At 43.0% G+C, this 26,569-nt stretch overlaps 1 protein-coding gene across 1 annotated transcript in view; it reads left to right on the top strand.

Annotated features, from left to right (window-relative positions):
- The window catches only part of LOC134211100 (potassium voltage-gated channel protein Shal), a 641,586-nt gene that overhangs the window by 168,125 nt on the left and 446,892 nt on the right, over nt 1–26,569 (top strand). The window contains exon 3 of the mRNA XM_062687713.1: nt 3,259–3,293. The gene's annotated coding sequence lies outside the window, so the exon portion shown is untranslated. The remainder of the gene's footprint in view (nt 1–3,258; nt 3,294–26,569) is intronic.

Raw genomic sequence — 26,569 nt, 5'->3', positions numbered from 1 at the left:
CGCTCCAGATCACTGGCGGCATCCCCGTGGAGCCAAGAGAGCTTCGACATACCGCCCACGTGTACAACATTTCAGCCTCGTCGGCTGCCTGCCCCTTGAGGCCGTGAAAGTGTATCAAAGAGAATTTCAAGACTCCTCCCCCCGTCTACGTGTCCAACGCTGCAGATCACTGGCGGCATCCCCGTGAAGCCGAGAAAAATATTCGACAAATCGCCTATGTGTTCAACGCTGCAGATCTTGAACTAACCCTCTAGCTTCCGCCCACGACGTGGCCAACGCTACGACCGTGTCGGCTGCCTACCTCGCGGAGCCGGAAGTACGAGTCATCGAGCCCTCCCCTCCCTCATGTCAAATATAGTATATTAACAATATAGTCCACTTCGTAAATCCCCATATACTAGGCAAGAGACAGCACATTCACTCCATCTTGCGTCACAAAAGGTAACTAACGCCTGAAAACGTTAGCCAAGGGGTGCGATAATTGCAAAAATTACACTAATTTTCAAAATTTTGGAAATTTTAATTACATTATTCAAAATTTTATTTTTTAACTCAGATATCAAAATGGGGTCAAGGTATGATTTCTAGCATATTATTTCGAAATGTTACACTGCATATAGAATCATACGTTTAAGCACCCCTCGGAATGCCTCTTCATTACAATGCTTGCCTTTTGTGACACCGTAGCGCTACTGCGTTGTCTCACCAAATCGGCCAGAGTGGACTATATTGGTAATAGAGTATATTTGCTCATGTCCAAGACTACAGCCTCGTCGGTAACCTATCCAGAGGACCTGGAGAAGCATAGTCGCTTCAAACTACCAACCACTGTCAGCCCGGTCAGCAATCCACTAGCGGAGCCGGGGAGGAGCTCCTTCAAACCCCGTTGTATGTCAAAACACCTGAGCATGACAATGTCGACCAACTTTGAAAGGGCGGAACCCTTCCTTTCCTCCCACTAATCCAAAACCCAGGAATATCAAATGAAAAATAAAATATAATTAAAAATGTATCTTTAAACCTTCGGTTCTTTCCAAACGCAATCCCTATGTGCATGCAATTGCGTCGAACTCTCGTTGAATTGTCCACTTCTCTTCGCTATTCCGTCGTGTATCCCTTGAGCAAGTAAAGGTAATCCTGAGAACCCCAACGGGGAGCTAGTTTGGGACGTGTGGACGTCCATTGCATAGACGGCGGACGTCACTGGCAGTTACACTACGTATACGCCTGGCAGATGTGGATACATAGGGGAACTGTACCGGTTTTGGCCATGTTCCTAATTTGGCCAGTTTTGCGCATAACTCCAAAAATAAAGCAATTCGCGAGGGATTTATTAGTTCCATCAAAAGATATATCCCTCACGGCGCAACGCTGCTTGCAACTGGTCGATTATTTTGGAAAAATATGTATTTTCCAGGGTTGGCCAAATTAGGCACTAAGTTGGCCAAAACCGGTGCACTTCCCCTAATAGAGTATCTAAATAAGAAAATAAATCTAAGCATTCATTTTCTAATTTTGACTAAGTCAATACTGTAAAACCACGCTGACAAGACAATATGAAGTATGCTTCAGCATAATTACATAATTCCAGTGGCGTCGCGTAACCTGACTTTTTACCTGTGCACTGACACAAAAAATGAAAATTTTGATATTTTGACAGCCTAAATAGAAAATAAAATTATCAGAGTCGTTTAATCTAATCGGAAATTCGCGCACCAAATCCTCAAATTTAAATCCAGTGCACAGGTAGATTGAGGTTAGGGAAACGCCACTGCATAATTCTTAAGTGAACTAAGGTTTTAAGCGAAATTTGAATCCGTATATGAAAAATCCCACAATTTCTTTATTTTCATATTAAGTATATAAAACTGATATGAAATTGAACTGATATAAAATTGATCAGATATGGGAACATACGCTCCACGATGAATTCCTTTGAAAGCGGCACAAATGCTGGGGTATTGTCTTATCGCCAATGGTATATTCGGCGAGAATGTGGCGATTTACCACAGACTGCTTCTTCTGTTACTATAACTCTTCTGGTCACAAAGCCTTTATTTGATTGGAAAAAATGAAATCAGAATTGCGTACATAATGGAAAACCAATTCAATACAAATACCGCGGAAAAAAAAATCAATTTCGTTTCGTTTCGAAAAGTTTCGAATTAAATGAACCTTGATTTCGAATCGTTTCGAAGTCTCGAAAGAAATCTATATTTCGTTTCGTTTCGATCCGAATCAACACAGACATTTTAAATTTCGTTTCGTTTCGTTTCGTTAGGAAAAAGAGTGTTATCGCATACCCTTAGAAAATATGCAAGTTTGGGCTTTGTATCAAACAACTTCAAGGCTTTCGACACTTTTAGATGGATTTCTAAAACAGAGGTGTAAATTAAATGCGAACACCTCCATCACTTCTAGGTGGATTAATTAACATTTTTTGTAAGATATTCACTATACCCAATTCATCCGGATAGTCCTCTCTAGCTGCGATAATCCTGCTGCTCGGAACACCCGCACAGGTTTATCTACTGGGGTTCGCTTCGTCAGCCCGGTGGGTTTCCACGGGATACATCGACGATGGGAAGGAACCGCTGCTTCTGGCTGCTCCGGTGTCACAGGAAGTGAAGAAGGGCCAAACGAAAACCAACAAACTCAACCCACATCATGTGGAAGGTATGTTGGGAAGTTATGCGCGGCGTCAGACCTACATAGTTATAACATGGAATTTCGCTTTACTTGTCAGAGGTTTTTATGGGTTTCGCTACCATAGACTCCGTTTGCCAAGCAAACTGGCCGAGGGCAGCGGCAAACGGGATGATGGTTTGTGTTGTTGTAATCCTTGGCTGAAATGAAAACGGGATAGAATGGGATTCCAACGGAATGCATAGTTAAAATATTGTCGTAGGTTAGAAAAGGGCCAAGTGGTCATTACTTTAATTTTTTATTTAAAACCGTATTTTGTAGAATCAGCCAAAATTATCGCAAAACTGATTTATAATTATATGCGTTGCTGTTAGGGAAGTCGTTTCTAACATTGATATGTCATTTGATGTTTGAAAATAGACAATTTGTCTCATAGTTTCATTGGGTTCCTTACATGAAAGCAAGTCTTATTCAAAATAATACTAGTTCATATACGAAATGTGTTTTAAGTTCATCTATTAGTATAACAACTTTCCCTACTATCCCCTAACACCTATTCGTGGTATAATATTTCACAGAATCTAATCTAAGTGAAATTCTTTTTCATTTCAGATGCTGAAATGCGGCTGTCCATCAATGCCCATCAGGTAACGGTGATGGAACTTTCCACTCGATTTTCAGGAATGCCACCAATTTATATTCTTTTGACCTATTTGGCGAATGTACACAATGGCTTCGAAAGTCACTCGAAGATTGATGAAGTAGTCTCAAGAACAGCCTTAATCTGATAACCAACCCAACAATACCTAATCAAATTCAGACTCGGTTTAGGTTTCGGAGTTAACCGAAACAACCACGTATCACCGTTTTTGTCGAATGGAGCTCTTCCTGAGCCAGCCATACATCCTTGAGGCATTGTTTTCTGCTTGATTCCTACCATTGCCGCTAGTTGTAATTAGGTTTACGATGCGTAATCTACCGTCTGACCGGTCAAGCTAACAACCATTTATATCCCTCTGCCCCATTCGGTTGGCCGTCCTGTCGTCTTCGGTTGTTGGGAGTATGACAGAAGTAATGTACGGTCATGAGGGTGAACAGAACAGGCCTGAATTTTATTATTAATCATTGAGCTTGTTTCTTTATCCGAGTAAAGAATGGAACGAAGAACGATGATTCCTAATCGTGATTCGGTACAAGTTGGACCTTATTGTAATTGCGGGTGCTGCCCACGCAATGAATCATAGAGAAGACAGCTTGTGGTATGCCAAGAGGATCAGAAAGAAAAATGCAAGTCAGTGGTTGAGCAAAAAAAAAGCTACAAAGTGGGTGCCAGTAGAGAAACTTTTGTAATTAATTCCTGAGTTTTATCCACGGAGCACGAACCACAAATGAAGTTTTATCCTAATTTTGCAGCTGCTCATTGCCTGTGGAATATGGGCGGTGACGAGAATGCTGAGAACGGCGGTTGTGCGTGCGTGTTGGTAGTAGTGGAGGCAACCTAATTGCTTCCCTGATAGCAATCATTCAATTGTATTCGTCACATAAAAGAGATTGCATCCAGCGGGGAAATTTGAGTTGACATTGCAATAACAATTATAAAAGGAAGCTGTCAAAAACCTTTCGAGAGTACTGCTCTACCCAAGGATTTTCTCCAACAATAAGTTTTCCTCACCATAATTTTCATTGTGCTACAAAGAACGAGAAACATATTTTATGACATTTATTTTTATGAGCAAGTGATAAATGAGTGAAAATGTCAACCTTTAGCTTAGGTATATATTTGAAGATTCATTCGCAGCAAAAATTGTTGTCATTTGATCCAAGATTTAATTTTTATTAATTCGTATGTGCATCGTTAATCATTTGAACCTATGTGTGTGGGAGCTGAATCATTCATAAATGACAATGATTGGGATTATCATTTGACAATTTTTAAGGTGTGAAAAGTAGGCGAGCTGTTGTCTGCGCTAACTTATCCAATTTTGATATTGTGCCTTGCAACAAAATGACAACTTTCGTGATCATTTTCCAAGGCTCTCATAGATGTGAACATTTTCTCTGCAGTACAAATAGCACGTGTTATCCAAGCATTCACCGCCGGAAAGTACTGCGTGGCGACCAAATTTCAAAAAAATATCGAAGTAGCTTTTTTCCTGGAGGTATGTTTTTCATAGGCGACTATCTGGCGCGTATTTTTCATTACGACCAAAAATGAGCGTAATCTCAAAAAAAAAATTTGAGGGTAATTGTCTTTTTGGGATTTAGAAACTTTTGGAGACTTAAAAAAAATCGAAACCGAATATTTTTATGCCACATGTCTTTCTAAAAATGTTAAGGGGTAACACCCCATTTCGACGTTTCATGCATTTCCAAGACATTTTACAAAAAAAAAATCGATTTCGATTTTTTTATAAGACACCAAAATTTTCTAAGTCTTAAGGAAAAACAAATTCCGAGATTACACCAGAACTCAACGTACCATGCATTTCTAAGACATTTGGCATCAAAAACAAAAAAATTAATTTCGAAAATCTTTCTAGTCCCAAATCAGATCTCGACGTTTCATGCTTTTCTAAGACATTTGGCATCAAAATAAAAATTCGATTTCGAAATTCTTCTGTAAAAAGTTGGGAAATTTCGTGTATGCTGTAAATGAGCAATTCCGTCAGAATGCCGAGTAAATTACCGTGGAGATTTATAATTATTTCTTAAAATAATTTTAAATTTTGGCAGCTACTATCCCGTGGAATTTTAAAAAGGTTTCCGACGATTTTTTTTTTAAATTTACCTTGCAAGTTTTGAGAAAATTCCTGAGGAAATTATAAAGTTTAAATTTTGAAACCGCACAAGGTGTGCGCCGGTCTGAAAATTGCCTGTGGCGTGAATCAGCGTGGATTTTTTTACGTTTGTTTCTTGAAGACTTTTGGATTTTTTTTTCGTAATTTCAACGGAAAAACTTGAATTTTGTTGAAAAAATCTGTTGAACTTCTCCCGAAATTCTCCAAATCATTCATTTGGAAATTATTTTCTGATTTTCCATGGCAACTACTTTAAAGTTTTGAGAATTCTTTGGAGTTTGCAAGGAATATTGTTTGGTATTTCTTTGGGAAATTCTTTGGAATTTATATGAAATTCTGAGTAAAACGGTTATACAACCGAAAACAATTTAGCACGTCGTTTGGCTGAAATGATCGCTTGGCCGAATATGTAAAAACTGTCGATTGGCAGAAATGGTTGTTCGACAGAAAGGGCCATTTTATCGAAAATGTCATTTGGTGAAAAGGCCAAATGTTAATTATTTTACGGATCATTTTCGGCCAAATGGCATTTCTGCCAAACGAAAGAAACCTTCTTGCCAAATGACTTTTTCGGCCAAATAGGCAGTCGCACGAACGACATTTTGGAGGTATGGGCTAAATAATACTTTCGACTAGATGGATTTTGCCTAAAGATTAGCCAAATGACACAATTGGCCAAAACCCTTTCGGCCAAATTACCCTACCTGTCGTCTGGTCGAAAGTCTTTCGGCGAAAAGATAACGTTTTTCCTAAACGGTATTAGGTCGAAAATAGTTTTATCGAAAATGACATTTGGCCGAAAGCGACAAGTAATCGAAAGGCACATTCGAACTGGTAATTTGACCGAGAGGTTGTTTGCCTTAACAGTTCATTTGGCCAAAATGGTCGTACGGCCGAAAAAAAAAATGCCGTTTTGTATTATAAATTGTCGGTTGGCTCTTTCCATTTGGCTCGAAAATATCCTTTCTGCAAAACAACCATTTCGGCCATACGGCATTTCCTGCCAAATGACCTATTCGGCTAAACGACTTTTTTGGAAAAACGATCAATTTACCAGAACGACACCTTCGACCGAATGACCATCTTGTCCAAATGACCCTTTCTGCCACACGACCATTTCAGCCAATCGAGCTATTCGGCCAACTGTTGTTTCAGCCAAAGGAACTGTTTGACCAAATGACATTTTCAGCCAAAAAATTTAGATTTGATGGACTTCAGCCAAATGGTTTCTGGAGCAAAACAAACTTACCAACAAACAATTTTAGCTGTATAAGCTATAGAGAACTATTTTTGGTCATATAAACGCTTTATTCACCTCCAATGTTTGTTTTGTTGTGACATTCGGAAAATTGGTTTTCTGCCAAAGGACTCTTCATTTCATTTATTTAATTTATTTAGTCTACATCTAAACAGATAACACTGAATCAACAATTTGACGCCACAATACACGGTTCGAGGCCACATCTCTCCATCCTCGAATACGCCCCACGCTCGCCAAGTCGTTCTGCACCTGGTCTGCCCATCTCGCTCGCTGCGCGAGTTCGCGATTCCGGGACGGGGATTACTTTTTAAAAAAGAACCGCACTCGTTACTACACTAATTAAGACTAACTTTATTTTGCTATCTGAATGCCACACTTCACTTTCTGCATGCTCAGCGCCTTGTGCTGCCGGGTGCCAAGTCCAATCGGTTGCCCTTGTTGCCAATCGATCGAACTGCTGATGGTGCATCGCCTGTTCTGTTGCCGGTTGACCCATGCTGCTGACGTCGGTTGCGCTGGAATGGAATTTGACCAAGTCCGGCTGGCAACGCCGTTAACTCGCCCTTCTTAGTGTTGACCCTCCAGGGGCATGGTCCCCTTTAGTGAAAACGTTTTGAAGTTTTCGATGTTCTTCCTAGGTTCCGGATTGTATGATGATCGTTGATGCTTGGTATGGTTTCCAATTTTATGTTAGTTATTCTGTGGGAGAAAATGCTGAAGAGAATAACGAAACCAATTATGATAGGGAGGAGGGTTATTCCTCCGAACAGTGACCAATGTGGAAAGTGTAGGCTGTTGTTGGTCAGACGAAGTAGATCCAAATCCTTTCGAGTTTCTGCTTGAAGTTTATGGAGATGTTCCATACTGAGATTTAGTACATCCCCATTTTTGGTAATGGTTATTCCATCTAGAGAAAGGTTGATGGGTTGTCCAGTTATGTTTTTCGGTTTGCTAGTGTACGAAACATTATTGATTCGAATTGTACAGTTTTCGAATTGAATCAAGTATGATCCAAAGAGAATCCTCTCGATTGCGGTACAGTCAGATAACAGTGTGAAATTGTTTGCAGTATTGACAAGTATATGATTCATGTCAAGAGATACAACTTCCTGTTGTACGGGGTTTGAGGTGTAATTGCACATAGCTGGTTTACCGTCTAAGAGACGTGGTATACAGGTGGAATCGGCTGCTTCGATATCTTCAATATGGTAGATGGTTGGTTCTATTGTCTTAACGACGAACTTCTCAGTTTGATGAACCAGGAGAAACTTCTTTGTTGAATGAATTTGCTGTTGATGATGAAAGATAGGGTGTACGTGGATTTTGCGGAAAATTCGGGAGTCTAGTTTGGGCAACTTGATGAATAGTACGATCTCCTGGGTGTTCGTGGCAATTGATGTTTTGGCGTAGTTGACGACTTCTGATGATGAGTGAATTGTGACATTTTCCTTTTCTAAATCCTTCCTAAACATTTCTATCTCATTTTTGGTCAAGATTTTCTCATTTAAAATTCCTAATTTAGCTAACATGATTGTGTCAATTATGTTTTCTATTTTTTCATATAAGTTTTTAAGATTAAAAAGAATATTAATTGAATATAATTCTGACGATTTTGATCTAAACAACTGAATGGCTTCTTTGGTTTTAAATACAGATTCCTTTAATTGTAAAGTCATTTCCCGATTAATTTTAACTTGTTTGTTATTGTTATAAATGAGGTCATTGATACTTGAATTAATTAATTTCAAATCATTCGCGTCAGGTGTTCCGGCTATGAATTTCCAAACGGTACCTACGGCATCCCATCTTTTCTGTCTTTTAGAGGGTAGAATGTTTCCTAAAGCAGTATTAATTTCATCAAATTTCTGTAATATAATTCCTGAGAACTGATTGCTTTCAATTTCGTCGAATCTATTCCTGAGGTCTACAATATGAGTTTTTAACATTTCGATACTGAAATGATGGACATAGTGATATGATTGGTACTGGATCCTACTGATGCCATGATCAAAGATGAAAATTGGTTGGTCGAGTTTTTGCAAGTGTAGTGTCCATGCTTGAGTCAGCAGTGTCGAAAGTCTGGAAAAGATGAAAGGTAGTTGGTCCAGTCAGTGGTCATATTTTTCTGATTTTTATGTCATTCTTATGAACTCGTCTGCCGTCGGCTGTTTTAATTGTGCTTTTGTTGACCTTCGCTATTTGTATCTTTTTGTATCGTGGTGTCGTCTTTACTCTACGTCTAGTCTTTTCGTATGCGTCAATTCCTGTCTCAATTGTGGTGTGTTTGGTTTTTTTGTTGTGTCGTTTCAAATCTTTAGTCTGGGTTGTCGATAGGTTTTGTATTTGTACCGTTTCTATTATATGGGAGCTTTGGGAGCTGGGGATTACTATTTCATATGGGGTATGTTTTGTGGATGAGTGGATAGTGTTGTTGTATTTTATGACAGAGATCTCCATTACTTGTTCTGGGCTTTTTCCGGGGTTTTCCGCCTTTGTAATTCGATAAATTTCCAAAACGGTGGAATGGAAACGTTCTACGATTCCATTCATTTCGCTACGACCCGTAGCTACAATATAGGGTGTAATTTTGTTCTCCGGTCATAAATGCTTTCTCTTGGTCCATTACCAATGTTTCCGGGAATTTGAATTTCGATAACACTTCTTTAACTGCCGGGATAAGGTCTATAGCAGCTCTAGATTCGATTTGACGAACTTGGGCATATTTTGAGAATTTATCGACATAAGTTAAGTATTGGAGATTGTCCATGAAAAGAATGTCAATGTGAGCGATTTGAAAAGGTTGAGTAGGTATGGGAGTTTTTTGGATAGGAAAATGTATTGGATTTCTGTCATATTTGTTCTCATGACAGATTTGACAGTTCGTAACAAAATCGTGCAGTTTTTGAGAAAGTTTTGGAAAATAAAACTTCCTTAAAATCTGCAATTTATTTTCTTCTGCACCTCTGTGGGCGCGGTGGTGCTCTTTACGTATGACTTCCCATTGCTCATCTTCCTGTTGAATGTCCTGTAGTTGATATTGGGCGAAACGGATTTTTAAAGATTTTTGATTTCCGAAGTGTTTTTTATACACTTCTTGCAATGTTCCCATAATATGTTCGGTCGTTAAAATTCCGTTAAGCTTGCTTGGATCAAGGTGGCTTTTTAAAACCTGTAAAAGAGAGGGTTCGTTAATTTCAGGTATGAACACTATTATTCTTGTAAATTTCTCAAATAGCTTTTCCGTAGTGATCTGACTAGGTCCTTGTTTCAGAATTAATTGATGTCGAAAGACATTTATAGGGGATTCAGTCGATTTGATGTAGAAATGATCGCTGTTCTCGGCTGAATGTTGTGTAGCGGTCATTGAACAGACTATCCGGCTGAGAGCATCCGCAACTACGTTGCTTTTGCCAGGTTTATATTCAATAGAATACACAGAAAATAATAATGAAAAATAAACAGCGCGTAAAACTTGACATGCGGTAATTTACGCTGTTCTACGCTGAAATGGTCCTCTTCCTAACAAGATTGCTTACAACTTGTATGCAATATTGACGTTTCACGTCAAATATTGTATACATTTAGGATATATCCCGTATGGAATTACGCTAATAATGGCGTTCCATTTATGTGCATGATTTTTAGCGTAAATTTCAGTGGATTTTTCTATCTGTGTAGTCATGTTCTTCGAGATATGCTTTCCAACGTTTCAGTTTCGCATTGGTATTTTTGGCGGAGAGAGAAAATGTTAAGGGTTGGTGATCAGTGAGAATTTTGAATTTACATCCATATAAATAATTTCTAAATGTTTGCAAGGCCCAATAAATAGCTAACATTTCTTTCTCTGGCACAGAGAAGCCTTCCTCTGACTTCGAGAGAGTTCTTGAAGCAAAATGAATGGGTTTATCTTTACCCATTTCGCCTTGCGACAAGACAGCTCCGATGGCATAGTCCGATGCGTCTGTCGTGAGTATGAATGCTTTGCTATAATCAGGGTAGATCAAAATGTCCGATGAAGATAAAATACTTTTCATCTTCCGAAAGCAAGATTTTTCCGATTCGTTTAAATTCACCTTTTTATTCGACGTGCATCCCTCCCCTCTCAGAAGGCTTGTAAGGGGTTTCGCAATTTTTGCAAAATCCTTTACGAACCGCCTGTAATAGCCCATCATTCCCAGGAATGATCTAAGCTCTTTGATAGTTGAGGGTTCCGGATAGTTTTCAATCGCTTCAATTTTTTTAATGTTCGGTTTAATACCGCCGGAGGTAATCACATAGCCAAGGAATTCGATTTCATTGCGAAGGAATTCTGACTTGTCTAATTGAATTTTCAAATTGGCATCGTTTAACGCCTTCAAAATTGTTTCGAGATTTTTAAGGGTCTCTCCGAGTGTCTTTCCGAAAATAATTACGTCATCAATGTAGACGTAACATATTTTCCCAATATGTTCTCTCAATACGTCATCGATCGCTCGTTGGAATATTGCGGGGGCATTTTTAAGACCAAACGGCATTCGAGTGAACTCGTATTTGCCGTTGTTGATCGAGAATGCAGTTTTCTCGACGTCGCTCTCTTTCATTCTTATCTGGTGAAAACCAGAAGCTAAATCGAGAGTGATAAAATACTGTTGACCTTTCAATTGGTCAATGACATAATTTATTTCAGGCATTGGATACCTGTCCGAAATAGTTTTTTCGTTAAGCTTGCGGTAGTCCACTACCATTCGAAACTTTTTTTCTCCGGAAGCGTCGGATTTTTTGGGAACGATCCACACTGGAGACGTCCATGCGGATCGTGATGGTCTTATGATGCCATCTTGCAGAAGTTTATCAACCTGTTTATTCACCTCTGCAGCATATGCGGCAGGATAGGGGTATACTTTTTGGTGAATGGGTATTTCGTCTATAGTATTAATCGTGCATTCAACGACTGTACTACATGTCAATTTCGCATCAGGTTTATGGAATACTTCCTCATACCGGTTCAACACTCTTAACAGCTGTGTTTTCTCGTCTGGTGAAAGATGAGACGTTCGGTATGCATGCTCAGTTTGGCTTGTTTGACAAGCCGTTTGAGCTTCGTGGGGCACGGTATGGTGAATAATGTTATTTGATGCCTTCGTTACTGTTTGCTGGGGGGAATATTGTAGAAGTGAGACGTTCAGAAAATCATTTCCCTTTTTTAATTGCAACGTATTGCTACCCAGATCAATTCTTGCATTAAGGGCATTTAATATGCCAGTTCCAATAATCCCATGAAAGAATGGGTGGAAATCATGGAGGAGAAATTGGGCACAGTGATCTATTTTAGGGTGGAAAAAGTTTATGTCAATTGCTTTATTAGCCTTGAACTTTCCATTGGCACTTGCGATATTGTTAGCTTCGAAATAATACGGTTTCCTAAGTGTGTAATTGTTGGCTAGCATAGGATGGATGAGATTGATGTTTGCACCTGTATCGATCAAAAATGGGAATTCGCCTATATTAGTTTTCAAATTTATATACGGCATAGTTGGTATTACCAACTCGGGAGCCATTCTAAAAAATTTGCTTCGTCAGATTGGGAGTTACTTGTTGATGGTGGAGTTATTTCAGAGGGTTCTCCTGTTTCTTCATATATGTGTTGGATAGGTTGTTCATATGTATGGTCGTAGGAAGCTTCGTTCCCGTACGGGTCATCGACATAGCCGTAATCGTATCCATCGGTGTAACCGTAGTCATAGCCTTCGGAATGTGGGTATATGCCTTCAAGTGGGTGAGCTTGCCTCTTGAAAGTTTGGAATTGCTGTGATGGTGGATGTGGTCGCTTCATATTCATCGCTGGCCGATTTCCATAATTTAAATGTCTGGTTTGTTGACTGGTGTCAACTTCCATCGGTTCTGGCTTAGAAGGTGTATTATTTCGGAATGGATTTGGACTAAAGGGATTGTATTGTGGTTTTGCATTAAACGGATTACTTTGAGGAACGGATCTGAACGGGTTTGGTTGGAATGGCCTTTGTGGTGGTGCAAAGTTATAAAATGGATTAACAAATGGTTTTCTAGGTGGCAAAGGAGGTTGAGCAAATAATCTAGGCTGTGGAATGTGTGATCTGACAGGGACCTTTGGTGGATCTCGTGGTTTGGGAGCTGATTGTCCACCAAATTCGTTCCTGAAAGGAGCTGACCTTATATCCATGTTTAAATATTCAATACAAAAGTTATATGCTTGTCCTAGAGATTGAGGTTTAGTACTCTTTAGTAAGACACTCAATGGTTTGTCTAAACCTCTGATAAAAGCGTCCAGTGCTTTATCACGGAAATAATCTACATGAACGGCGGCGTTTAATTTCATTTTGGGGTCGGTTTGTATTTGAGCAATCATTAACGACAATAGCTCGTTTACTCTACTATAATAAGTGTTCAATGTCTCGTCGGTGGATTTCTTTATCGATGTTAGTTGGAAATCCAACGTTTTAATATCCCTTTGATCCTTGTAATAAAGGATTAGGGTTGTTTTAACTTCTTCCCAATCAAAATACACATTATTAGCGTTGAGTACGTCCGCTGCTTCTCCCTCAACTTTTCTACGTATGATCCTTTCTAGGACACTTTGTTGGACAGCGGTAGCGCCGTTTTTCTTATAAGTATCTAGAAGCGATTCGGCATCGGATAACCAGTCAACAAGTCTGGTTGGATCACCATAAAAGGTTTTCAAATCTCGGACAACGTCCGGCACTTTTCCTAGGTCTAAAAATTGTTGTGTACTCATTGGAGCAACAGCAGGGGTAGAGGGAGTTCCAGGATTCATTCTGATAACCTCTTTTTTCAAAACTCTAAAACTTCACTATATGACTTTTTCTAAAAACACTTTTTTAACCAAAATCACACACAAAATCACAAAATCACAAAATTTTATATTTCAAAATTTAACCGTTTAAAAAATTTATAAAAAAGTTTTTTGGTACTCACATAAGGATTGCCAACGTCTTCATTGGACTTTTTGAGTTGATGTCGGAACCTTCTCCCGGTGGAGAGAAACCAGGCAGTCACTTCGGGGTTGTCCTGTTTGCAGCTGCTACTGGGGGCCCTGATGACGATTGAGCCGGTTGGCTACGGTGTCCTGATCTCTGCTTTAGTCTGCGGTGGGGCTCGTGGGACCCGTTTGTGATAGGCTTGGCTCCTTGAACCAATTGCTGGGAATATTTGTGATATTCCACTTTTTAGGATTTTCTGCACTAACACTTTTTTTACGATTTTAACCGCGGAACTTTATACTATTTCCACTTCGGAAGGTCCCTATTCGGGCGCCAGTTCGCGATTCCGGGACGGGGATTACTTTTTAAAAAAGAACCGCACTCGTTACTACACTAATTAAGACTAACTTTATTTTGCTATCTGAATGCCACACTTCACTTTCTGCATGCTCAGCGCCTTGTGCTGCCGGGTGCCAAGTCCAATCGGTTGCCCTTGTTGCCAATCGATCGAACTGCTGATGGTGCATCGCCTGTTCTGTTGCCGGTTGACCCATGCTGCTGACGTCGGTTGCGCCGGGAATGGAATTTGACCAAGTCCGGCTGGCAACGCCGTTAACTCGCGCCACGTCGTCTCGTACCTGCCGGATCGGAAGCGAACACCATCTTTGCAGGGTTGCTGTTCGGCATTCTTGCAACATGTCCTGCCCATCGTACCCTTCCGGCTTTAGCTACCTTCTGGATACTGGGTTCGCCGTAGAGTTTGGCGAGCTCATGGTTCATTCTTCGCCGCCACACACCGTCTTCTTGCACACCGCCAAAGATGGTCCTAAGCACCCGTTTCTCGAATACTCCGAGTGCTTGCAAGTTCTCCTCGAGCATTGTCCATGTTTCATGTCCGTAGAGGACTACCGGTCTTATTAACGTCTTGTACATGACACATTTGGTGCGGTGGCGAATCTTTTTTGACCGCAGTTTCTTCTGGAGCCCGTAGTAGGTCCGACTTACACAGATGATGCGCCTTCGTATTTCACGACTGACATTGTTATCAGCCGTTAGCTCCGAGGATCCGAGGTAGACGAATTCCTCGACCACCTCGAAGGTATCCTCGTCTATCGTAACACTGCTTCCCAGGCGGGCTCTGTCGCGCTCGGTTCCGCCCACAAGCATGCACTTTGTCTTTGACGCATTCACCACCAGTCCAACTTTTGCTGCTTCACGTTTCAGGCGGGTGTACAGTTCTGCCACCTTTGCAAATGTTCGGCCGACAATGTCCATGTCATCCGCGAAACAAATAAATTGACTGGATCTATTGAAAATCGTACCCCGTCTGTTACACCCGGCTCTCCGCATGACACCTTCTAGCGCAATGTTGAACAACAGGCACGAAAGTCCATCACCTTGTCTTAGTCCCCGGCGCGATTCGAACGAACTGGAGTGTTCGCCCGAAATCTTCACACAGTTTTGCACACCATCCACCGTTGCTTTGATCAGTCTGGTAAGCTTCCCAGGGAAGCTATTCTCGTCCATAATTTTCCATAGATCTACGCGGTCTATACTGTCGTATGTCGCCTTGAAATCAACGAACAGATGATGCGTTGGGACCTGGTATTCACGGCATTTTTGAAGGATTTGCCGTACAGTAATGATCTGGTCCGTTGTCAAGCGGCCGTCAACGAAGCCGGCTTGATAACTTCCCACGAACTCATTCACTAATGGTGACAGACGACGGAAGATGATCTGGGATATCACTTTGTAGGCGGCATTAAGGATGATGATCGCTCGAAAGTTTTCACACTCCAGCTTGTCGCCTTTCTTGTAAATGGGGCATATAACCCCTTCCTTCCACTCCTCCGGTAGCTGTTCAGTTTCCCAGATTCTGACTATCAATTTGTGCAGGCAAGTGGCTAGCTTTTCCGGGTCCATCTTGATGAGCTCAGCTCCGATACCATCCTTACCAGCTGATTTATTGGTCTTTAGCTGTTGGATGGCATCCTTAACTTCCCTCAAGGTGGGGGCTGGTTGGCTTCCATCGTCAACTGTATTCCAGCAGTCCTCAAGAGGGGCCCCATCGAGCTCACCCTCTTCCGGCAACGCTGCCTCGAGATGCTGCGCGTATGCAGTAGCGACATCAGGTTGCTTCAGTCGCTCTAGGTCGTACCGCGGCGGTCGTCGGTACCGAACATTGTTGGTGACGGATAGTTTTGGGCGCAGTTTAACCATCACCAGATAGTGGTCAGAGTCAATGTTAGCGCCACGATATGTCCTGACGTCGATAATGTCGGAGAAGTGCCGTCCATCAATCAGAACGTGGTCGATTTGTGATTCTGTCTGCAGTGGTGATCTCCAGGTGTATCGATACGGAAGGCTGTGTTGGAAGTAGCTGCTGCGAATGGCCATATTCTTGGAGGCGGCGAAATCTATCAGTCACAGTGCACATTCTCTCGTTGATCGGCCACCACCCGATCACGCGCCTTTGCATATCGCCCATCACTATGAAAGCTGTTCCCAGCTCGTGTGTGTTGCCGCAGCTCTGGTAGATGGTATGATTACCTCTAAACGTTCGCACCATTGATCCAACAAACCTCCTGCAGCGCTACGATGCCGAATCCACGGTCCTTGAGTACATCGGCAAGTATGCGTGTGCTCCCGATGAAGATTTGCAGTTCCACGAACCGAGTTTCCAATCGCTAGTCCCTTTTCGACGCCGTGGTCTTTGCCGATGGTTCCGGTCCGTACTCTCTTGTTGATTGTTCGTTGCGTGAGTTTTTTTTGGCTGGCTTGCAGGGCCTGACACCAGACCCCCTAAATTTCCGGAGGACCATTCCTCCTTTGTTCTTGTGGACCATGGAGCACAGTTTCACTTAGAGTCCCTCGCTGGCACTCGGACGATGATCAGCTGCCCCTAACATGGAGAATAGACGCTGTTGTGAGCCGATCCTGACATGGAGAACAGACGCTCAATAAGATTTGCACCTCCGGAGAGGAGCAACCCCCCCCTTCCCTGTCAGCATACGACCATAGTTCCCACCGGGGTTGGTTACCCGATCTTCCCTAAGGTTGCTTGTATCCCGGCCAGCACCACGAGGAGGTAGGGATAGGAGTTGCTGGGTAACAGTCTGACTACCGCGAGATGGGGTCTATTTTATTCCTTCAGGTACGCGAAGTACTAATGGTACGCTTTACCAAGCATTTGCCGTGCCGCCAAAGGACTCTTATCCGTTCGAAATTTTTATTTCTACGAGCATTTTTTGGACTTCAACGGCAAATCCTTTGAAATTTACACTCGAAGTTTTCTAACGTGAAATAGTATTTAATTTTGAAGAAATTCAATACCGGAATTGAGGCCCGAAAGCCTCCTTTCAAGAGGCCCGGAAGCCTCCTTTCAAGAGGCCCGGAAGCCTCCTTTCAAGAGGCCCGGAAGCCTCCTTTCAAGAGGCCCGGAAGCCTCCTTTCAAGAGGCCCGGAAGCCTCCTTTCAAGAGGCGCGAAAGCCTCCTTTCACGAGGCCGCGAAGCCTCCTTTCAAGAGGCCCGGAAGCCTCCTTTCAAGAGGCCCGGAAGCCTCCTTTCAAGAGGCCCGGAAGCCTCCTTTCAAGAGGCCCGGAAGCCTCCTTTCAAGAGGCCCGGAAGCCTCCTTTCAAGAGGCCCGGAAGCCTCCTTCAAGAGGCCCGGAAGCCTCCTTTCAAGAGGCCCGGAAGCCTCCTTTCAAGAGGCCCGGAAGCCTCCTTTCAAGAGGCCCGGAAGCCTCCTTTCAAGAGGCCCGAAGCCTCCTTTCAAGAGGCCCGAAGCCTCCTTTCAAGAGGTCCGAAGCCTCCTTTCAAGAGGCCCGGAAGCCTCCTTTCAAGAGGCCCGAAGCCTCCTCTCAAGAGGCCCGGAAGCCTCCTTTCCAGAGGTCCCGGAGCCTCCTTTCAAGAGGCCCGGAAGCCTCCTTTCAAGAGGTCCGGAAGCCTCCTTTCAAGAGGCCCGGAAGCCTCCTCTCAAGAGGCCCGGAAGCCTCCTTTCAAGAGGCCCGAAGTCCTCCTTTCAAGAGGCCCGGAAGCCTTCTTCCAAAAGGCCCGGAATCCTCCTTTCAAGAGGCCCGGAAGCCTCCTTTCAAGAGGCCCGGAAGCCTCCTTTCAAGAGGCCCGGAAGCCTCCTTTCAAGAGGCCCGGAAGCCTCCTTTCAATAGGCCTGGAAGCCTCCTTTCAAGAGGCCTGAAAGCCTCCTTTCAAGAGGCCCGGAAGCCTCCTTTCAAGAGGCCCGGAAGCCTCCTTTCAAGAGGCCCGGAAGCCTCCTTTCAAGAGGCCCGGAAGCCTCCATTCAAGAGGCCCGGAAGCCTCCTTTCAAGAGGCCCGGAAGCCTCCTTTCAAGAGGCCCGGAAGCCTCCTTTCAAGAGGCCCGGAAGCCTCCTTTCAAGAGGCCCGGAAGCCTCCTTTCAAGAGGCCCGGAAGCGTCCTTTCAAGAGGCCCGGAAGCCTCCTTTCAAGAGGCCCGGAAGCCTCCTTTCAAGAGGCCCGGAAGCCTCCTTTCAAGAGGCCCGGAAGCCTCCTTTCAAGAGGCCCGGAAGCCTCCTTTCAAGAGGCCTGAAAGCCTCCTTTCAAGAGGCCCGGAAGCCTCCTTTCAAGAGGCCTGGAAGCCTCCTTTCAAGAGGCCCGGAAGCCTCCTTTCAAGAGGCCCGGAAGCCTCCTTTCAAGAGGCCCGGAAGCCTCCTTTCAAGAGGCCCGGAAGCCTCCTTTCAAGAGGCCCAGGCCTCCTTTCAAGAGGCCCGGAAGCCTCCTTTCAAGAGGCCCGAAGCCTCCTTTCAAGAGGCCCGGAAGCCTCCTTTCAAGAGGCCCGGAAGCCTCCTTTCAAGAGGCCCGAAGCCTCCTTTCAAGCGGCCCGAAGCCTCCTTTCAAGAGGCCCGAAGCCTCCTTTCAATAGGCGCGGAAGCCTCCTTTCAAGAGGCTCGGAAGCCGCTTTTCAAGAGGCCCGAAGCCTCCTTTCAAGAGGCCCGGAAGCCTCCTTTCAAGAGGCCCGGAAGCCTCCTTTCAAGAGGCCCGGAAGCCTCCTTTCAAGAGGCCCGGAAGCCTCCTTTCAAGAGGCCCGGAAGCCTCCTGTCAGGGGGCCCGGAAGCCTCCTTTCAAGACCCTCGCTAGCCTCCTTTCAAGAGGCCCGGAAGCCTCCTTTCAAGAGGCCAAGCCTCCTTTCAAGAGGTCCGGAAGCCTCCTTTCAAGAGGCCCGGAAGCCTCCTTTCAAGAGGCCCGAAGCCTCCTTCAAGAGGCCCGAAGCCTCCTTTCAAGAGGCGCGGAAGCCTCCTTCAAGAGGCGCGGAAGCCTCCTTTCAAGAGGCCCGGAAGCCTCCTTTCAAGAGGCCCGGAAGCCTCCTTTCAAGAGGCCCGGAAGCCTCCTTTCAAGAGGCCCGGAAGCCTCCTTCAAGAGGCCCAAGCCTCCTTTCAAGAGGCCCGGAAGCCTCCTTTCAAGAGGCCCGGAAGCCTCCTTTCAAGAGGCCCGGAAGCCTCCTTTCAAGAGGCCCGGAAGCCTCCTTTCAAGAGGCCCGGAAGCCTCCTCTCAAGAGGCGCCGAAGCCTCCTTTCAAGAGGCCCGGAAGCCTCCTTTCAAGAGGCCCGGAAGCCTCCTTTCAAGAGGCCCGGAAGCCTCCTTTCAAGAGGCCCGGAAGCCTCCTTTCAAGAGGCCCGGAAGCCTCCTTTCAAGAGGCCCGGAAGCCTCCTTTCAAGAGGCCCGGAAGCCTCCTTTCAAGAAGCCCGAAGGCCTTCTTTCAAGAGATCTGGAAGCCTCGTTTTAAGAAGCCCGAAGGCCTTCTTTCGAGAGGCCCGGAAGCCTCCTTTCAAGAGGCCCGGAAGCCTCCTTTCAAGAGGCCCGGAAGCCTCCTTTCAAGAGGCCCGGAAGCCTCCTTTCAAGAGGCCCGGAAGCCTCCTTTCAAGAGGCCCGGAAGCCTCCTTTCAAGAGGCCCGGAAGCCTCCTTTCAAGAGGCCCGGAAGCCTCCTTTCAAGAGGCCCGGAAGCCTCCTTTCAAGAGGCCCGGAAGCTTCCTTTCAAGAGGCCCGGAAGTCTCCTTTCAAGAAGCCTCCTTTCAAGAGGCCCGGAAGCCTCCTTTCAAGAGGCCCGGAAGCCTCCTTTCAAGAGGCCCGGAAGCCTCCTTTCAAGAGGCCCGGAAGCCTCCTTTCAAGAGGGCCGAGAGCCTCCTTTCAAGAGGCCCGGAAGCCTCCTTTCAAGAGGCCCGGAAGCCTCCTTTCAAGAGGCCCGAGAGCCTCCTTTCAAGAGGCCCGGAAGCCTCCTTTCAAGAGGCCCGGAAGCCTCCTTTCAAGAGGCCCGGAAGCCTCCTTTCAAGAGGCCCGGAAGCCTCCTTTCAAGAGGCCCGGAAGCCTCCTTCAAGAGGCCCGGAAGCCTCCTTTCAAGAGGCCCGGAAGCCTCCTTTCAAGAGGCCCGGAAGCCTCCTTTCAAGAGGCCCGGAAGCCTCCTTTCAAGAGGCCCGGAAGCCTCCTTTCAAGAGGCCGGAAGCCTCCTTTCAAGAGGCCCGGAAGCCTCCTTTCAAGAGGCCGGAAGCCTCCTTTCAAGAGGCCCGGAAGCCTCCTTTCAAGAGGCCCGGAAGCCTCCTTTCAAGAGGCCCGGAAGCCTCCTTTCAAGAGGCCCGGAAGCCTCCTTTCAAGAGGCCCGGAAGCCTCCTTTCAAGAGGCCCGGAAGCCTCCTTTCAAGTGGCCCAAGAGGAAATCTACAATAGTCATGATTTCCTGTTAGCTTTAACTTTAACTTTAACTTCCAACTTAGCTTAACTGACAATACATATCTATAATTGGTTCCTGTAGGAAGCTTGAACTATAAGCTTACTGAGTAATGAAAATTTCGGCCAACTTTATGGAGAGCTATATATCCCATTAGATTTCAGGTCCATTTTTCATATTTGTTTTATATATATGAGCATGAGCTTTTGTATATATTTTCATTTACAGCAACAAATAGGTGGTACCTCAATTAACGCAAAAGTTAGAAGTCTCAAGAAATAGGTTGAGAGCCGCTGCAATAGATCGAATCCATGTTCATGTTGAATCTATTCCCAGGTAACAATGATGGCTGAACAGTAAGAGTTATTGCTGGATAAAGTTTGATTGATGGTGTTGAAAGCTGATTAACGTAACAGCTGGTTTACAATTTGAAAAGTAGATTATATAAGCCTTATATATTTTCATATTCAGCCAATGATTGGATGCTTAAGAGCAAGCTGAAGAAGGGTATATCCATCTAAGATATACATTCCTGAATAGCTATTGTAGGGAACTCTGAATATTAGCTGATTAGGATATTTATGAACCATTAACAATGTGTTGTACAGATTGGAGTCAAACGCGTAGCTTTTATTGAAATTGTAGGATAACAAAATTCCACGATGAACAAAAAATGTTTTGAAAACTTGAACAAAAATGGGACATACTACCGAAACCGGAAAAAATGCGTGAGCAGTTTGTGAGATGTTTTTAAAAAGCACGTTTTCAGATATTCACGATGTCCCATCTTTCAAAAAAAAATAAGGAAAGGAAGTTCCGCTGTTAAAAGGTATTTTTTTTTTGTTTTCAAAAGTTTGATTGGCATTGTCGTATAACATTCTTAGGTCACACAGAAATCGAAATGGTTTCTACGGACAAAAGCAGACCTCCGATGCAGTGAACGACAATGATTATAAATGCGATTTATTTATTTATCCATACGGCAGATCCAGCGGGATCAGTAACTGGGACAACAGTCTAACAGGAATCAATTCCGTGGTAAAAACTACTATTTTGTAGACTACGCTCTGTTTTTGAAACTACCATGAAATTTCAGTAAATTTTACCATGGTTCCAGAGAAATTCACCACTGTTTCAGTTCATGTGACAACATTCCGCATGGGCCACAGTTGATTTTTACTGCGCGCATGGTAAAATCAAACGGGTTTGTTATCTGCTGAAAATCGTCGGTGCATATTCTTAAAACAACCCTCGGAATGGTAGTTTCGACTGCAATATTTTTTTGCGTGCAGCTGGATGACTACTTCTAGACCCACATTTGAAAAGTGCGTAACAGTCAAAATGTATTCTTTCCTGTTCTTTTCCTTTCCCTTTCCTTTCCTTTCTTTTCTGATCACAATAAATAATCATGGTACGTACATGCCTAGTTGCTGGATCACCGAGGAGGGACAATAATCTTCTTAGCAATATCACTCCCATCGTCACCTTTTCATATACCCCTGAATGTGGAATAGTTGGTATAGCTCTTTCCGATTCTTCCTTTCGTAATTGCCGGTAAGTTATGGATTATCTCCCAATTACAATCCTACTTGGAAATACAATCGCTGAGCTGAGCAGAGACAAGACAAGAACAAGAATAAAAAGAGCGAAATAATTTTCTTGAAGAATAAGTCCCCCATCACGAATACGTGGCGTAACCCTTTCCAATGAAAAAGAAGAAAGAGGAACCTGAACAAATATAAAAGCGTATTCTACTTTCTAAGCTTCCATAAATTTTATTGGTTCTAACTGGCGAATATTCTTCCGCTGTGCTGTCTTCTAGTTCATCAAAGTTCGTGCCTACAGCACAGGACACTACAATGAATATTTGATAGCTTACCGTCAACTTTTTAGAGCCTTTTACCGACGAATGTGGGTAGTAGGACTGACAAAGTTTTGAAGATTGCTCCCGTACTTTTTTTTTAATCAATTCACCACAAACGCTAAAAATAAATGCCTCAGATTTGATTGAAGAGTTTAAGCTGAAAAGTTTTTCCCGGAAAAAACTTTCATGCGAAGTGGTTGCTGTTGGCGGAGCGGTTTTGCATTTTCTATCGTATGTATACTGTTCGCCCAGAAGTGGCAGAGACCGCTACTGTAATCTGCTCATGACGGAAACAATTACATTTCACTGGCAAATTCCAGAAAGCTTTGTGGTGAAACAAATTGTTTTTTCCCCTATCTTTTCTATGCGATGAGCATAGCTAATCCCGTAATCCAACCAAAGTAATGTGTTGGATGAGTGACCGCACTGAGAAAGCTGCACCTACGGACAGCAGCACGATTTATACGGGAAGATATGAAGCATGTTCCCATGTTAGGGTGATCCAAACATATTCAACACCAAACAGGTGAAAATTTAGGAAAATTAATATAGAATTTCATATTAGTGTGAGTAATGGACGAGTTAGATTTACATCTTTTATTGACTGAGGATCAATTATATTTTCAGAGATTAGGATCGTTGACATATAATTTTGAAAACAGCATGTTTTCAATAACCGTATTTAAAAACGTTTCATCACGAACAAAATACTTTATAATTCAACTTCTCAAAAGTTTGGGTATGTAACAATCGATTCTATGATTGATTGCAACTAAGGTTTCACGAGTTATCAATTTTCATTAATTTCGTCACCAGGCTGAATAATGTTCCTGATACATTTTAACTTTGACGAATATTCTGGCGACACCCTAGTGATCATGAATCAGGAAGCACCAGTAAGTCGTTTTTGTGGTGGCCTGAAACGCGAACGAATTGGCGATTAGGTGGATTAGTTCTGCTCGCCCGCACTTGGCGGCATTCGTTTGAGCTCGTTTGCTCGGTGCACTTTGGAGTCACTTTGATTCACTAATTATAGGATTATGCTTTGCATGATGAAAAATTCATTCAGTTCTCTCCTTCTCGTCGGAATCTGACAAAATCTGACTGAAACGGCTAGATTCCGTCTAGTATGGGGAGGGGAGCCTTTTATGTCGTTTGGTACAAGTGTTGGGTACTCGGTTTTGATGGATGAAATTTCCTGAGTGGTAGTGAAATTAAAATTTACATTTTACGATATGGTTCTTCAGAGTCACTCTACTTTTGGTTTATGATTGGTAGTTACACAGCGCCTCGGGATGGATGGGAGCATTTTTGTGCGTTTGGTACACCAGATGAAAGAAGCTTGCCAGCCCAACGAGAGGAGTTTTAGTAGTGTGTGGAACAAAAGAGAGAATTTCCTTTGAATTACCTGTTTTATTGACGAATGTATGTTTTATTTCTATGCTATATTGCTCAAAATGTCACAACCATCTGAGTACGAGATAGAGTTCCAGCAACTGTCGGTAGGGTTACCAACTGAGCCTGAATCGTTTTATATTTTGGACATCCTTGAATAATTGCTAGATATTGCAGCTTCATGAGCATGATGGTTTAGATGTAAAAAGTCTGATTAACCCTAATCAGGCATACACCAGATAAAAGCTATCTTTAGAATTGCTTTTCAAAAAATTATATAGTTTATCAAGTCCAATAAACCGATTCGTATCAAACATCATGTTTGCTATTTAAACTAGATTAAACATAAAATGGTATAAAACCAATGTTGATTTATTTGATTATTTGAAGATCAGTAATAGAAAAACAGCTAACGAAAGATCGAGAGAAGAAATAATGCAAGGGAGCGCAAGACCGAACTTAATTTGAGAACTCAGCTAGGACAATGTGATCAACAGTTAAATGATAAGTTTGCTGTCTTGCTTTGATCGGCTCGGATATTGTTATAAGCAACAATAATTCAAGAAACGAGACGAGCCAGCCTTGGGCTGAAAGTCTCGCTTCTTCTTCTTCTTATTGTCATTACATCCTTACACTGGGACAGAGCCGCCTCGCAGCTTAGTGTTCATTAAGCACTTCCACAGTTATTAACTGCGAGGTTTCTAAGCCAGGTTACCATTTTTGCATTCGTATATCATGAGGCTAACACGATGATACTTTTATGCCCAGGGAATTCGAGACAATTTCCAATCCGAAAATTGCCTAGACCGGCACCGTGAAACGAACCCAGCCACCCTCAGCATGGTATTGCTTTGTAGCCACGCGTCTTACCGCACGGCTAAGGAGGGCTCCGTCTCGCTAATAAAGATATAAAAAAATAATAATAATTCAAGAACATGATAAACTTTTATCCTAAATCTAACATGTAGCTACTGGTAAAATTAATATAAAATTTTTCGTCTGATTCATTTAAAGATCTTTGCAATGATTTAACACTCGTAGACATTTTATGGTTTGGGTGTGCACCGTAGTCGTTGAATTATATTCTAAACAAAAATATGAAAACAAAAATCAAGTAAAAAGAATACAATTTGCATATAGATTAATATGTAGAATATTAATGCTTTTATTCCTCTTCGATGTATATTTCACTAAAAAAATAGACACACACCTCCAAATTTGTTTTTCCCAAAACGCCTAACAAACATCATTTTTCAAATTTCCCCGGTCTCGACGTCATCCGTCGAGCTGGGAATGCAGCAGCGATGAAAAATTCACCCAGCGTGCGGATTCCATCTGCAAAAAAGCGCGAAATCATTAGCATTCTTGATGCCCAACCTCGTATGTGCCGTAAAAAGCACTCCACCCGGTCTGACTAGTGCTGGATTAACGAGAATATGTATCATTAATCCTCATCACAATCTGCGCGGTTGTCTCTGCGGTCTCTTTCTCTCAGTGTTTGGACCATTTCCTGCGAAACAGCTTCATAGTTATGTATGTTGTTGTAGGCATGTTGTGTTGATCACATGTTCGCTTTTCACATCGTGCCACACGGCTGAGTGAGAGACAAGCAGACGTGCGTAATTTATCCTCTCGAGTCGCGAGTCGTGCTACGAAAGAAAAGAAGATAATAGCAGTTTACCCTTCTTGTGTTGTGTTTTCGGAAAACTTGCATTGGAAAGTAATCATACTATTACAAGTATAGAGATTTGTGCGTTTCCCGTGTATAAAGTCCAATTTAGGCTTCTCCATGTTGTACGACTGACCACGCCACACATCTCTCCTTTTCTTTAAAAAATGCCTAACACCTTATACTTAGGTAAGGAAAAACATAACACTTTGAAAAATTATGCATTATGGGGGGAAGGTCCGTTTGGCCGCTTACCGTTCGGCCGAATCCCATTTGACCGCAGGTCATTGGGCCGAAAGTTGTTTGGCCGAAAGAGTCATTTGAAAAAAGGGTCATTTGAAAAGTGAGAAATGAGGAGTGAGAAATGAGATGTCTCACTCACCCCTCATTTCTCACTTCTCACTGTAAAAAATGAGAAGAAGCGTCAAACAAGGAGTGAGAAGTGAGACGTCTCACTACTTACTCCTCATTTCTCACTTCTCACTGTGAAAAGTGAGAAGCGCGAGTGAGTAGTGAGACGTCTCACTGAGTGAAAAGTGAGAAATGAGGAGTGAGTAGTGAGACGTCTGACTTGTCACTCCTCATTCCTCACTTTTCAAATGATCTATTCTTCCAAATGTCCTATTCGGCTTAATGTCCTATTCGGCCAAATGACCTTTTCGGTCAAATGAACTTTTCGGCCAAATGACCCTTTCAGCCAAATGACCCTTCCGACTAAACGACCCTTTCGGCCAAATTACGCTTCCGGCCAAATGACCCTTTCGGCCAAATGAATTTCCAGATGGGTTTCGGCCTAATGGTTTGTTCGGCCAAATAGCTTTCGGCTGAATGGGTTCGGCCAAATAACCCTTCCCCATTATGGGGCTACTTTGCAACTGTGATACAAGGAGATCTTCCAACAAACGATTATTTCGGGCACATTATTGTACTGCGAGCCTCCCACTTCGTAATCGCAGAACACTTTGGATAGAAAATTATGAATGCACTGAACGTCTCGAACAGTTTTGAGAAATGCCACCGAAATGTCGTAGGATTGCTATTGACATTAATGTCATGACATTTCGTGACATTATTGTAATATTTTTTCTAATTTGAGTATTAGCAATAGCATTCTCTCGACGAACAATGGTAGTAATATTTTCAATAACCTATTCGAATTACAAAGATTAACTGCTCTTTGGACTTTGGGCTGTTCAGTCACTTCAGCAATGAAAACAAATTTTTTTTTTCTTGGCTCGACGTTTCAATGGGCTATGTCATCTTTTTCAAGGGTTAGAGAAGAACGTTT

This window comes from Armigeres subalbatus, chromosome 2 (genome assembly GCF_024139115.2).
Source record: "Armigeres subalbatus isolate Guangzhou_Male chromosome 2, GZ_Asu_2, whole genome shotgun sequence".
In the NCBI taxonomy this organism is placed as follows: Eukaryota; Metazoa; Arthropoda; class Insecta; order Diptera; family Culicidae; genus Armigeres; species Armigeres subalbatus.
Note: the sequence above shows the minus strand (reverse complement) of the source record. Positions and strands in the feature narration are given on the sequence as shown.